We start from the raw sequence: 16005 nt of genomic DNA on the forward strand, positions 1-16005 counted from the left end.
GGAGAATAGGAGCCTGCCTTCCTCAGAGGTGGTGCTGGAACCTGGATGAGTGGGGCTGAATGCCATAGTCAACCATATAGCAGTCTGACTCTGTAAGGAAATTAATTAGGAAAACTGTTGACCAAATGCCCCAAAACTGGAGCAGTGTTTTTCTATTTATATGTGAAGGAAGAAAAGGGAAACTTTTCTTGGTCAAATTGTCTATAGAGTACAAAGGCTAAGAAATTGCAATAATAATTTTAAAAAGCTAAAATTACTAAGCATCTACTGCCACAAAAAACTTTAAACATGATTACACTGCCAGAAATCTGTATAAAACTGTTGATTCTTAGTATACAGAAATTAAGGATTTTTATTTTAAAGGGAGAGAGGAGGGAGATATACCCATTGCTTCTGTTTCTAGTGGGAATAGCTTGTGATTCAAAATATCCAATATACAATTATTATCCAATTATCATCCAATTATCCAATTATCCAATTATTATCCAATATCCAGAAGCCAAGATAAGTTTTTGTTGGTTATGGGAAGGACTAACTTTTGACCCTCAACTGTAGAGAGATTTCCATTAGTTTGCATCAAATAAAAAATCAGCTTTATCACCTAAATGGTCGGTATGTCGTAAAGTTTTGCCATGTTCTGACGCTTTTAAGGAAAATGCCTGCAGATTTAGCATACTAATTTATAAGATTATATGTATTGTTTAAAACTTCTCTATTTTCTACAAGTTGGAGTTTAGATAGGCTTGTTACCCAGTCATTTAATGTTCATAACTACACTATTTTACCCTGGGATGAAGTTACTTTAAGGTAAACATTTAAATAGCTTTGCAGAATAATGTCTTTTGCAGTATAACTATTTTCAGAAACAGGACAAACATTTATCTATCAGATACTTACTCAAAAAAGTTTGGGTTTTTTTTGTTGTGTGTTTTTTTTAATTTTGTTTTGTTTTGTTTTGTTTTGTTTTTTTTTTTTTTGTGTTTTTTTTGTTTTGTTTTTTTTTTTTTTTTTTTTAATGACTGTTTCTGGCCAGAAAAGGGGCAGCTTAAAACAATCCCTATCAACTGAGAGTATTTGTAAGTCTGACGTATTTACTCCTTCCCAGGAAAAACCCATCCAAATGAAAGACCAGTCTTGTCAATGCAAAGTAGATCGTCTTTCTGAAGTTGTGGCTGCCTGTAAGGAGTTGCAGGTATGTGAGCCTTCAATTATTTTGATACTATCGTAAACTAATAGAATAAGTGTATTTGGCAAGTCCTCCTGGTATGTGAAAGGAGGTCTCCCAGGTACCCAAAGCAATCAGTTTTTCTTATTTAATTCTGTAAGTCCTTAACCCTTTGTTGCCATGAACTTCCCTACGAGAAAAAAGTGTTTTGAGGATATTTAGAGTCTTGTACACCCCAGATCCATACTCTGTTATTTCTTTTGACCAGTAGACCTCCTTTAGGTCATGCCAGAATGGAAACTGTAGGTCTGGAAGAGACTCTATCATGGCCATGGAAATGATGCAAGAGCCTGATGAAGTAGTAGTCCTTTATATTAACTGAAAGACAGTGTTAGACCATCAAAATTAGACTTTGCTCACCAAGGTTTCATCTGTTCTGAACTTCTGTGGCATACATTAATTTGCAGAGAATGGTTATGAGCATGTTTAATTTAGCAGTATAGTCATGGATAGCTATCAAGTCCAAGGAGACTCTATGTCAGTTGTGGACATGGAGCCCGTCTCCTGACTGTACAGTAACCCTGTTGTGAGTTGACGCTGGCTGGATGACAGGTGCCCACCAAAGCCGCTCTATCACTCCCCCTCCTCAGCTGGACAGGGGAGAGAAAATACAACAAAAGGCTTGTGGGTCAAGATAAAGACAAGGAGAGATCTCTCACCAATTACCATCATGGGCAAAACATATTTGACTTGAGGAAAACTAATTTAATTTATTGTCAATCAAATCAGAGTAGGATAATGAGAAATAAAAACCAAATCATAAAACACCTTCTCCCCACCCTTCCCTTCTTCTCGGGCTCAACTTCACTCCCAGTTTTTCTACCTCCTCCCCAGCAGAGGCACAGGGGGATGGGGAATAGGGGTTGCGGTCAGTTCACCACATGTTGTCTCTGCTCCATCCTCCTCCTCAGGGGTGGACTCGTCACACTCTTCCCCTGCTTAACAGTGGGGTCCCTCCCATGGGAGACAGTCCTCCACAAACTTCTCCAATGTAAGTCCTTCGCACAGGCTGCAGTTTTTCACAAACTGCCCCAGCGTGCGTCCCTCCCACAGGGTGCAGTCCTTCAGGAACAGACTGCTCCTTCACAATCCTGCCAGCAAACCCGCTCCAGTGTGAGCTCCTCTGTCCACAGGCTGCAAGTGAATCTCTGCTCCAGTGCCTGGATCACCTCCTCCCCCTGCTTCTTCACTGACCTTGGTGACTGCAGAGTTGTTCTTCTCACCTATTTTCACTCCTCTCTCCCAGCTGCTGTTCCACAGCAGTTTCTTTTCCCCTTCTTAAATACAGTCTCCCAGAGGTGCTACCACCATGGCTGATGGCCTCATGGTCAACAGCAGGTCCATCTCGGAGCTATCTGGCATTGGCTCCGTTGGACACAGGGGAACCTTCTGGCAGCTTCTCACAAAAGTCACACCTTTGACCGTTACCAAAACCTTGCCATGCAAACCCAATACAAACCCACATCCTTAGGGATCTGTATCTTTCCTTAATTTGAAGAGTCTATGGGAACAGGGGGGAAAAACCACATGAACCTGAAGTGCCTAAGCAGTCCCCCTGACAAGTCTGAATATGCTGTTCTAAAGGATGATTTTCAGTTAAGTGATTATCAGAACTGTTATTTGTTTCAATTTTTAAGAGAGCACAAAGGACAATGTTTGCCACAGTACCATTTTCTGTGTGATTTTTTTCATGATGAAAGGTTTCAGACAAATTCAGACTCCGTCACACAAAAGTCAAACCTAATGACTATATTATGGATAAATTATATGCAAATTAAAACCAGATTTCCTAATATAAACTGTTACACATATTTAAGAAGACACAGTATTCCAGTGCAAGTCTATTTTAAAGACCAATCTCTTTCAGGTCCACTTTTAGAAACAAAATATTCTGGTCTAGAGGCCCCTATATTTTCTATTCTAATGCTCATCTATTTGAATAGCTAATGAATTATAATAAAATCATTTGAGTTCTGGCAGGATGGCATATAGCTTTCTGTGGAATTATAATAGCTATCATAAAATATGAATATTAAGATTAGGAGTTATTTTCCTACTAAAATCAAGGTTCTTTGCCATATTGTAATTTTATTATTAGTAACATCAATTACTATTATTTTATGGTCTGAAATAGACTTATCTGAGAATATTTAGGTAAATTTATGTAGTAGACAATGTATGGCCAATATGCTCTGTGAAATCTAGTTATTTACATGTAAAACCAGAGGTAGAAATAAATTAATGAAATGTATTAGGGAAAACTGATAATTTGCAATGCTTAAGAGGAATAATGAAACCTTACTGATGGGTTGATTTCTTTAACATTTCCTGTAGCCCCTTTCAAGAAGAAGTCACTGAGTGCTACAAGCAAATCTGCATGAAATATTTGACCCACTGAAAATTCAAAAAGCTTACAGAGTTTAAGGATAGCTGCAAAGTTTCTATGACTATTTCACTAACAATCCTGTCTGACTGACAGATACTACTGACACTTTTAGAAATTCAATTATTCAAAGAAATGCCATCTCATTATGTGAGAAGGTTATCTAATAGTATGCGAGAAGGTTATCTGATAGACAAGTCTTTTTTTCAAGCTGAAACTTTCATCCATAATTTTAAACTAAGTGGAAATGCTTTGCTGTTTGGAAGGGTGGTATGTTGTTTTCTGGATTTCTCAGCATAAAATTACAACCAATAGGAGTGCTGTATTCTTGCAAATAATTACAACACAATTTAATGTGGTTTTCTTTGACTAGACAATGGCTTCTTTGAAGTTGTGTACTGTTATGGTTGGTTTAGAATATTTGGAAACATTTGGAAGTTGTTATCTAGCAGTAAGCAATGCATTTGCAAATCTCCCTCTGAACAGGTTCACTCTTCAGCTGTTATCTTGCAAGCTGGATGAGACTGAGTAATTTATTTTCCAGTCAGAGACCTTTGAGCTATACCCTATATATAAGAAGTGACTAGAAGGAAAGAAAAGGAGCCGTCTAAAAGCCAACATGGATAAGACAAGAAAAGTTCTGCAGTGCTGATTTAGTTTACATCTGTGACACTGCTGAACCTGTGGTTTTTTGAATCACAGAAAATGTCATACCTCTTAACTTCTGTAAGACTTTTTATTTCATCTTCCCCAACATTTACTAGAGAGAACTGGGGAGGTATGACCAAAGTGGAAAGATGATTGGGTAGGTGCAGAACTGATGAAATAACCCTGGTGCACCAAGGGCCTAGGAAAGTGGGACAAAACACTGGTTTATTATTTATTTACTCCTACAGTCCTTTTTTCCCCCCCCTATGTTTTGTATCATATTTGCTAAAGAAGAGTTAGCTTTGGATGTGGAAAGTCTTTTAAAACAAGAAAAGATATGCTTTCTCATTGTCTTGTATCTAAAATATTACTTATTTGAAACACATTCAGTCAAAAGGTCTTCTATTTTTAAAGGTAAGTGTTCCCATTATGACTTACAATAAAAGGTTTAGATCTAATTCAGATCTGACCTGGAACACACTCTTGCCAGCTGAAGGGCTAAATTTGATCCTGTGTTTCAACCTCAGCTGTAGCAGTGGTTCTAGGTCTACATTATCCCTGAAGAGGACAGATACTGGGACATTTATTAACAAATAACATAAGAAGAAAAAGAAGAAATTGTAGGCAAAAAACAAATCTTAATGAAATGATGACAGTTCAGTTTGCAATCACAGTATGGTATAGTAGCCAAATGGACAAAGCCCAAACATTTAAAACATAATAAAGCTTTATTGATATCATCCATTGTATATTTCAAAATAATTATATAGTATATTTCTGCTCATGACAAGCATCTGAGACCATGAGGGATAATTTAAAATATAGCTTCATTTTTTTTTTTTTTTTTTTTTTTTTTTTTCTCCTAGATAAATTCAGAGAGGAGTTGGAATGTGTTTTAGAAGAGAAGTTAGACTGGAAATTGACTTTTCAGAAGTGAAGCCTCCATCTGTTAGATAAGTAGACCCATAGCTTTTCTGCAAATACATGTAAATTTAAGGTGTTAAAGATCTAGGATCTCTATCAATCTATTCATAATGCTGGTTCTAGACAAATTGTGTACAAATAATGTTCAGTATGCACTTACTGAAAGACAATGAAAATCAGAGCTTGACTATGCTAGAAGGTTATAAAACTTTATCCTTCCTGGGGTCTAAGTTTAATATGACTGCTTTCTATTGGTGCAATTATACTGATCTTTATATTAGTTATTTGCTGTTCCACTTTGAAAAGGAGAGACTTTTTATCAATACATATCTGGTTTTACAGGGACCATATTAGGCTCTATTGATAAAATTAATTGAAGAAATAGAACCCTAAAAGCAAATCTACAACTTATTGAAACACTTTTGATGTTAAAGCTTAAAGCTTTCAAGAGTATCTGACTTCTTTATACTGTTTGAAAAAATCAAAATGCATAAATAGTTCCACTAATATGGAGCTATTTAGAGCATATGCATGTCCAATGGAGGGAGTTTATCCAAAACAGACAAGGTCAAAACCATTTTTTTTGACATTAAATGAACTGCTGCTCTTATAAATGTAAACTTGAGCAGTAAAACACTGATTTATGTGGAGATGAGGTACTTTAAATTCATGTTCTATTCAGCTGGACAGAGACAAGAATTAGTCTCACAATATTGTGATGCCCTGTCAAGAACCAGAAAGGACAATATGAAACTTAATTAAAATTTTACCTGAAAAAAATGTTTTTTTTTACTCAACACAATATTTGGCATTGATTTAGGAGACTAATAGAAATATCTTTGGTTAATAGAACAAATGACATTTGTGATGTGGCATATCTGATGCTTAAGAGTAATATTAGACTTATCACAACATGCAACATAAAGTTAAGAAATACTTATATCTCACTCTGTCAGCAATGAGTCAAGAGACTTCTTCTATGCAGATGTTGAATTATTCTTTAAAAGGTCCAGAGAGCTTGGGAATATACTAATGGGGACAAACTCACCTGTTTTATCTCCTCACCTCAGCAATACAAAGACAATAAGGTGATTATTCAGTTTTTTAATTTTAACAGACTTGGCTTTAAGCCAGTAGAAAAGGTGGAACAAAACCAGGCAAGAATATTCAAAGGACTATAGGAGTCTCTGAGTGTCTTCTAATTTTTTTGCTGTGAATTTTCTTTTTGTTAGAAAATCTTTTAGCTTATGTCAAATGAGGTAATTTATCTGCATTTGACAGCAGGTTTCTGTAAAGCTTTGTGGCTTCAATCTATGTGGATATATTTTTATACCCTTGCCTTCTTAAAATATGAAAGTAATCCATCTTTTTTTTTTGTTTTGTTTTGTTTAAGATTCAAAGATAATTTTCTCCATTTCATGGGGATTGTAGGAAAAAACAAAAACGAAAAAATAGCTTGCTGTATTTTTCTGTTGCTCCTGCAAAATTGTTTTGTCAGCAGTCACAGCTACCTCAAAGCTGCAGAGATGTAGATGGTTTTTAGTTTTCCCATCTTAGTCTACTTTCAGCTTTCTATATGTAAAATGATGAGAGAGGATAGCTGAGAGGACAGCGTGGGAACAAGGTGTGTAGATAAAGCGGTTTTAAAGGGTAGATGATATGAGTCAATAGTGTACTTGACATTGGCTGCACTGTTTTTTTTTTGTGGTTTCTAGGCAATATAAAGAGATTGGCAAGATTGAGAGGCTGCAGGGGGAAAGTAAATTCTACTCATCCCATGTTTCCACCTTATAAATTGTTTCTCCTCTTCCACATTCCCCAAGTATGGGACCTCTCACTCCTATAGTCACCTTCCATTGTTCCTCAATTCCCGTTAGTAGGGCACTCCTCTACCTCTTCATATGTCAGCTACTCAGACTTGTAACTCTCAGAGGTGGGAACAGTTCTGGATTAGAGAAGCGTCTAGCATATCATTTTTTTCATGAGTATTACAGTCAGACTTTTGATGTTTTAAGGATGAAGTAAACTCTTATTCAAGGCCTATGTATCAAGATGGAAGTTTAAATTCTGCAGCTTAAATCTGTGGCACTGTTGCTCTGAGATCTGAATCAGCTGCAGACAAGTACACAACTGAGTTTCTGCCCAATATGAGAATAAATTATTACAAATAAAGTCAGCATTTAGATTTATTGCTGAGGCTGCATCAGGGTATGGCATCTTAATCTGAATTATTGATGAAAATAAAGAAGGAAAGAGGAAAGATTCATAATTCTTTCATATACCCTTCAACATTGTCAATAATGCATTCCCCAAGGATGTTTGTTTCATTCTTGTCCAACTTAATATGTGACCATATAACACTTAGTAAATCTTTAATGGTTATTTCTCACCTTGTGTCAGTCTGTCTATATGCAAGATTATAAACTTGCTGTATGGACTGTTATATTACCTTATTTGATTCTATATACTCCAAGTCATCCAGAAGGTTTGACTGTCAGTGGAAATAGGAACAAAGACTTGACAATGATGCACATAATTCCTCTTGATTTCAGCAGGATTTAGCTACTGAACTATCTTAATATAATTGGATTTAAATTCCTCTCTATAGCTTCATTAGTCTTCATTTCATTTAAAAAGACCTCAGGAAGACATTTTCAAAAGGAAGACCTAAAAGCTAATTTAGAAAACTAACCCTCTAGAAAATTCTCTTTGTCATAATATATGTAACTTTATGCATAGGCTGACCAAAAATCAGTAGCCTTTTCATCTGAACAAACTCTCAACCAACAATATTAATCTTCTTTCTTTAAATAACATATTAATTCTTGTTCTGTAGAACAACTACTGATTGTTAGTTCCTAAATTAAAAAAAAAAAAAAAGGCATGAAAATAACATTCATACATGAGAGTAAATGAATCTATTTGTCCAGTCTTCCAACACTACTAGTCAGAAAGCTTCCTGATGCTTTTACATGAATCATGTACTTGAAATGTTTCTGCTAATCACCATTACGATTGATGAAAATCTTGGGGGGAGAGCTTGCCAACATTTTCCTTTTTTAAAGTGTGCGTTTTTTCTGTACAACTGATCAAAAGGTATGTGTGGGTGAGATGCAGAGAGAGAAAGAGAAACTATCACTCTTTTGTAATTGAATTAGGAAGACTTTTACTTACTTTCTTTCATCTATATATTAGCTTGTGCAAAAAGATGCTTAAACAACACTTGTATAACCAAGACTAAACAACAAAGAAGAAAACAAAAAACTTATGACCCCTTCAGTGATAAATTTGTTATATAGCCTTGACTTTTTTATTTACAGGACTTCTATTTCCCATTAAATACCTAAAGTATACCTATTCCCCCTCATAAAATTGCACCTATTCTCCTTATATATAGTTGTTGATTAACAAAAAGTAGTTACACACAAATACAGAAAACAAAATATGTTGCGGAATGAATCTTATTGATATAAATGTCTGAATATAAGTTTAAAGACCATTTGCTTTGCACTCAACAGAGCACAGTGTCTGCAGGACGTCATCCTTTTCAGAAAAAAAGCTGATTATGGTGAGTTGTTGCATAGCGAATAGACCAAATCTACATCTTTTCTTCCTCACTTATAAACAGGGGTTCCACTTGTCTGGGCATCACAGGCCACTCTTAAATGGAAATATTCTGTTAATTGGCCCTATTTGTATCTTCCTCCAGCTGTCCAGTATCACTCGTGCTACAGCAGACATTGAAGTCTTCACAAATGTCCCCTATACTTACAACCTTTTCTAAATATCTGTAGAAATAATAATTTGATGAACTCCAGAGATACCAGTATTAGCTGTAATACCTTCCATTTAACACCTGACATTATCTGAAGACATTTGCCTGTTGAGACATTGAGACATCTGTTGGCACAGTTTGTATATTTCTAATTTGCACATACATAAAATGATGGAAATAAGATGTAACTGATGAGCAGTAGTTGGTTCTTTAAAGTTGTAGGTTGTAATGATGATACTCAGTTTCAGAAACTCAACAAGATATTAATCATTCCAAACAACTGAAGAGCAAACAAAAAAAGCTTGACATTGTGCATTAGTGCAATGTTAAAATAGTTATTTGCTAACTTTGGTAGTTTTTTTTTTTTTAATCAGAGAACAGGAACAGGCTGTTTGATATCAGTTACACGTGTTGTGATTATGGATTATTCTAATGCTTAAACTGTTGGCAATATTTTACCATAATGTATCAGAATACTAAGATTTTATTAAAATATTTTAAATTTAATCTACCTGTCACTGTGAGATGAATGTACTGTGGTGGCATTTTTTTTTTTTTTGCTAGATAGCCAAATCAGAGTTTTTTTAGAAAAAAAAAAATTCTTGGAATACATTATTACTTTTATTTGAACAATATGGCTTCAGGAAATGAAAAATAAGTAACATCTTAGGAAAAAATAGATATCTTCTGTCTGACTCCAAACAAATTGTTCTATTTTGCTTTAGGATTATATTTTTTCTTTAATAATTTTAATTTAGGTTAATATTTTGAGGGAAGTAGTGTAATTTAAACTGAAATGTAACATTTCCTCTTCAAACAACCAAGATGCTCTTCAATATTTCTGGAATGAAATATTTCAGATCCATCAGACTGAATATTCTAACATTCTTAAAAGTGATGTTTTTAATTTGGGCCTTGGTTTTTGCTGGTTACATTTTTTTTAAAATCAACCCAAATTCATGTCCATTCAGAAGTCAGGGATATTTATATTCCAGATTGAAATCTTCTATTGTTAATCTATATTATAGTTTCCTATAATCTAATGTGTGAGGCTTTGGAAATGTTGAAAGTGATTTCTTATACACTTCTGGTAAAAGACAGCAATATAAAATAGAACATTAATAAAAGGCACCAAGGAAGCAAATAATCAAAGAGTCAATCTGCCATGCTACAACTGCAATTCTTGTTGGGAGACACAAGACATAGCATGTGGGCTTTGACTTCTTTCAGTTATCAAATTGTCTGTTTGTAACAATCAATTTTTATGCTTCTGTATTACCAAAGTGAAAACGTTTTGACACATTCCAATTAATTCCAATGGCTGCCAAGTATTCATTATGCAAAACAGTTGGTCTGGCTCTTCATAACATTGTCTTTCTAGCAGGTTAGATTTCTGTCACTGAAAACCAAACACGGTGGGTTGTATGAATGGCTAGTGACAATAACCTTTAGTACAAACAGCACTGGATTGAAAGGGAAATGCAATAGTAATTTAAATATTATCTTCCATCATTTATCAAAAAGCTCTTGAACTCCAAAATGCTTTCCCTTGCATTAGCACTTAAGTGCTCCATTTTCCTGATTAGAAAAAAGTAAAAAAGCAAAAACAAAACTGAAAAGTTCTTTTTTTAAGTCCCAGCAATAATAGCAAACACAATTCAGTGTCTACTTTCTGCTTTCAAGTTCATAATTTGAACTGTGTGACCTGTTTGGGGAGCTCTGCAATATGAACATAATACCATGTGATGCAATGAAAATGAACCAAAGGAGAACACTGAAAATAAACAGAACATTTCGATTTCTCGAAATAACACATGATTGGAGAAAGCAAACATGAACATTGTTCAAAACTAGCACCACCTCTAAGTTCCCCTTTTCAGCCACATTGCTTGTCTTGCTCTCTGCAGGAGTGGCTTGCTTCTTCCAACATGTCATTTATCAGATGCCTTCATTTGCTATTCCTGACACTTCACTTCTCATATTTTGGGTGATGGTTTATTCCATTGGTTTAAATGAAGGACTAGTCAGGTTAAAAAATGTCTAAACATGACTGTTCTTCACTCTGAGATTTTTTTCCCTCACATTTGTGATCAATCTTCATATTCTCTTGGAAGCCCCAATCTGAAGACTTCCAAGGGATCTGCCTGTGTCTCCTCTAGGAGTTGCAGGACCAAAAGAAGGGTCCTCCTACTTTCACTTGGTTGGCTCACTGGTCTGTCTCACTCTTGCATCCTTATCCAGGAAGCCTACATCTCTCATCATTACCCAAGGAGCACAAGGTACTTCTACCAAGCTCAGCCAAGCCATGAGTTTTTCTTAATTGTGCCAGTGTAATTTGTTACCTTATCCATCTGTGTTTTGAGTGACACAGATGATGCTAAGAAGTATGCCAAACTGGGAAGTTGAGATGAATAAGTTTGGAGGCAGAAATCTTGAGTGGAAACTCTTTCACTCTTATGATATATTTAATTACCTGTTGAGCCAGAGAGAGAGAATAACTGTGGGATAATCTCCAGAGACGATTTTTCAGTGAATGGTTAATGACCACAGACAAAGCTGAACAACTGTGTCAGGGAGTCAGGGAGGAGCTTGTGCCATACCCAAATCTTAAGAAAAGAGTCCAGGGACTTTTTAATAGTTGTGCCTCTGTGGTCCTTTGTGGGTGTGCAGATGAGCTTTTATCACATAACCTAACAAGAATGTCTCAAACAATGGATTTAATTCCATGAAATGATGAATTCCTATTAGCCAAAAGAGCAAAGGACATTGCTATGCAGCAGAATTCATTATTGCTTTGCTGCCTAACTGGCACAACACATTTCCGTGCTTACATTCCCCTCACTGAACTTTAAACATGCAAAAATTAAACTTTTATCTGGTGCTACTCTGTGCTAAGAACAGGAAAACTGTTTTAATAGATAAATAATGGATTCCTCAGCAATGAGCACTAATGACTGCAAACACATAAAGAAATTAGGTTTAATTAGCGCTGTGTACAAGTCATTACCATTTTTAAGCTGTGTAAAGACACAACTTAAATAATTAGATATGTACTAATAGTCTACTGATGACTGCACCATGTATCTGCTCGCGCTGGGAAGGCTGATGTCAGAGCACGCTGCTCGCAGTGACTCAACCAGGGCACAGGTTCACCTGGGTCATCTTGGGTCAGAGAGCACAGAATAGACTCAAAGTGCTGTGTCTTGCTAAATGAAGTATTTAAGTACAGGTTTTTTCCTTCCCTTGGTGGACAGCAGGCTGTGAAGAATTCTATGGAACCTTATGTGTGGGCTCCTTTTTCATTATTCTTGTCCCCAGCACTGACCCAGGCAGCCACACTGATGCTTTGAGGGTAGGGGAGAAGGATGTGAAAGGAAGAAATTGTGACATTTTGACTCAAGTTCAGGAAAGCAAACAGCTACAGTGACTTAAAACAATCCTATTCCCCTAGTTAGCCACCCTCCTCCTCCCCACCAATTACTGACGTTTTGGAAAGGAAGGCAGAAGCAGATGTCTTTGTGTGTCTTGCTCACTGCCACTCAGCCTGTTGTACTGCTGTGATACCAGCCTTGATGGTGGTTAAAGATCACACATCAACTGGGAACATATTTTCATTTTTTCTACTGCTGTTATGGCAGTGGTGTTTGGCAGAAAGATGGGGTGGACAGATGGGACAGCAACCTCCTAAATTGCCCTGTCTGAATTCACAAGATTCATCTGCTACAGTCCCCCATGACTGTCATTACTAATGTGATACAGGGCTTGAGATCACTCAGAAGTTCAAAATACTCTGCTTGGTATGTCCAGCTAATTATTTTTCCATCTCTTCTTTCTACTGGCAGTCATCAATGTGTTGCAACAAGATAAAAAATGTTTGATTTTCTAAACTGTTTAATTTAAACTTGTCAAATAAATTGCCATTTTGCAAAAAGGAAGTCTAGCTGGCCTATCTCTCATAGATACATATTCTAATTGTTCCACTGTTTTATTTTGTTAATTGTCAAATTCAATAAGTTTCTTCATTACACAGTTTGATGGGGCCAACACAGAGGTCTGTTTTTGAGGTGATAAAGGTGTAAGTTTAACATAATAGATAAGGTTTGAGTTTAAGGTAATAGATAAAAATCCAAGATCGTATGTCAAATATAGATGAGATGGAGAACCAGAAGCTGTCAATGAAAATGACAAGAAGACAGAGTAGGATTTCTAAAAGCTCTGCCAAATAAGCAGTTGGAGAGAGAAGAAGGGAATGAAAATCAGAAGATGGTGTCATGGGCACCAATGGAGAATAATATTTAAAGAAAGAGTGTTTCTGATGGTACTAAGACAGCTGACAGGTCCAGATGGATGAAACTGGACAGGTTCTGTGGTTTCGTGAAGAGGAATCCATGAAGATTTCAACAACAACAACAAAAGGCTTTTGATGCGTTTGAATTGTATTGGAAATGCCTAAAATGGATCTGGGAAATAAAGTCTCCATGGAAAACTGGAGCAGATTTACAGGCAAGAGACAAAAGATGGGATGATATCTTTAGAAAAAACAGAGCTCGGGTTATTAAATGGGTTATTAAAAAGGGTGAAAAATAATCTGTAATGAGATGAAGACCGGAAAGCATGCACTGTAGGAATGCATGAATGGGTTAACTTGTGGTAAAGCAAGCTGTTCTCATTTATAAAATTTATGACCACATGAAACAACCCTTGGAGAAAGACCCTCAGAGTGAAAAATTTACCCATCAATGAATGAGGGAAATATGTGTCAGATTTCTAAAAATGTTTCGGTTGGTTTCCTTGTTTCTGATATGTAGCTTGTTAGTCTGTAAGAGATTATCACAGTGTAGTTTTCTCCTGTTTTACATTTAGAACCTGGTTTTTCTGTTAGTACATCCATACAGGGAGAAGCTGGTGAGAACAGAAAGAGAAAATAAATGAGGGTGCAAGGGAGATCAGGAGAGCAGCTAGGTCTCCGAGGCAAACCGGAAGGTGAGAGAGGGGCAGTTAGGACATTTCTGGGTCTGTGACAAAAGAAAAAAGAAAATAAATGTGGATGAAAGGAAAGGCAGCCAATCTGAGGAAAAACAAAAAATCCCAAATAATGTTTGGGGTGTGCTTTGAAAAAGGCGCTGTGAGGCTGAGGGGGATGAGTGAGTGCAAGGCAGCAGATGTACAGGAGCCACTGCGTGTGTCCCTGCCAGGCTGGGAGATCTGTGCATCCTGGGGGTCAGCAGGACCAAAAGAGGGATGGAGTCCATGCTGGAGGCAGACTAGTTTCAGGATTGCAATCTCTGATACTCTACAGTGTTAAACTACTATATAGGTCTTTATACATCATGATGATGATTGATGATGATGATGATGATGATGATTGATGATGATGATGATGATGATGATTGATGATGATGATGATGATTGATGATGATGAAGAAGAAGAAGAAGAAGAAGAAGAAGAAGAAGAAGAACAAGAAGAACAAGAAGAACAAGAACAAGAACAAGAACAAGAAGAACAAGAACAAGAACAAGAACAAGAACAAGAACAAGAACAAGAAGAACAAGAACAAGAAGAAGAACAAGAAGAAGAACAAGAAGAAGAACAAGAAGAACAAGAAGAACAAGAACAAGAAGAACAAGAAGAACAAGAAGAACAAGAAGAACAAGAAGAACAAGAAGAAGAACAAGAAGAAGAAGAAGAAGAAGAAGAAGAAGAAGAAGAAGAAGAAGAAGAAGAAGAAGAAGAAGAAGAAGAAGAAGAAGAACAAGAACAAGAACAAGAACAAGAACAAGAACAAGAACAAGAACAAGAACAAGAACAAGAACAAGAAGAACAAGAACAAGAACAAGAACCAGAACAAGAACAAGAAGAAGAAGAACAAGAAGAAGAAGAAGAACAAGAAGAACAAGAAGAAGAAGAACAAGAAGAAGAAGAAGAAGAAGAAGAACAAGAAGAACAAGAAGAACAAGAAGAAGAAGAAGAAGAAGAAGAAGAAGAAGAAGAACAAGAACAAGAACAAGAACCAGAACAAGAACAAGAAGAACAAGAAGAAGAAGAACAAGAAGAAGAAGAAGAAGAAGAAGAACAAGAAGAAGAAGAACAAGAAGAAGAAGAAGAAGAAGAAGAAGAAGAAGAAGAAGAACAAGAACAAGAACAAGAACAAGAACAAGAACAAGAACAAGAACAAGAACAAGAAGAACAAGAAGAAGAAGAAGAAGAAGAAGAAGAAGAAGAAGAACAAGAACAAGAACAAGAACAAGAAGAAGAACAAGAACAAGAAGAAGAACAAGAACAAGAAGAACAAGAAGAACAAGAAGAAGAAGAAGAAGAACAAGAAGAAGAAGAAGAAGAAGAAGAAGAAGAACAAGAACAAGAACAAGAAGAAGAACAAGAACAAGAACAAGAAGAACAAGAAGAACAAGAAGAACAAGAAGAACAAGAAGAAGAAATTTAGCAGTAACCATGTGCAGAGGGTAGACTTAGACCCGTCATTCTAAATACACATGGTCAAGACACAACCAGGATAGTCATGTAATTAGGGGAAAATACTTTTCACTGTGTTTAATGGGAAGATTTCAAAGTGGAGAGGTCTATAGTTCGCAAACATTAGCTGAAACTTACAATACCATAGAAGTTGACAAGTAATACTGTCTGATTAGATATGTAAATTGAGGTCCAAGAAAGTTAGGACATATGGTTTTAGGCAATTTTAAGTACTAGATGATAAAACTATGTTTACTGTGTTGTAATTAATGAAACTTTTGCAAACACATCCTTCCTCTGGCCCTGGATGTTTCCGATTGCATGAGTAATGTAATGTTTGTTTTCTTAATACATTACATCAAAAAGAGAACAGCTTCTGAGGCAAAGCGCTCCCTATTCTTTAGTATTTTCCTGATATTCAGTTACTATCAGTAGTTTGTCTCATGTTTTCTTTTATTTATTTTCATCTCTAAAATTTATTCAGTCCACACTCTGGAATTATTTCAGAGTGCTCTATCATTTGGTTTTGCAAGTGGTTATACAAACCAGTTAAATATGGCTCAGAAAACATGAACACT

This window comes from Tyto alba, unplaced genomic scaffold, assembly GCF_018691265.1.
Source record: "Tyto alba isolate M040663 unplaced genomic scaffold, T.alba_DEE_v4.0 Super-Scaffold_22, whole genome shotgun sequence".
Lineage (NCBI taxonomy): Eukaryota > Metazoa > Chordata > Aves > Strigiformes > Tytonidae > Tyto > Tyto alba.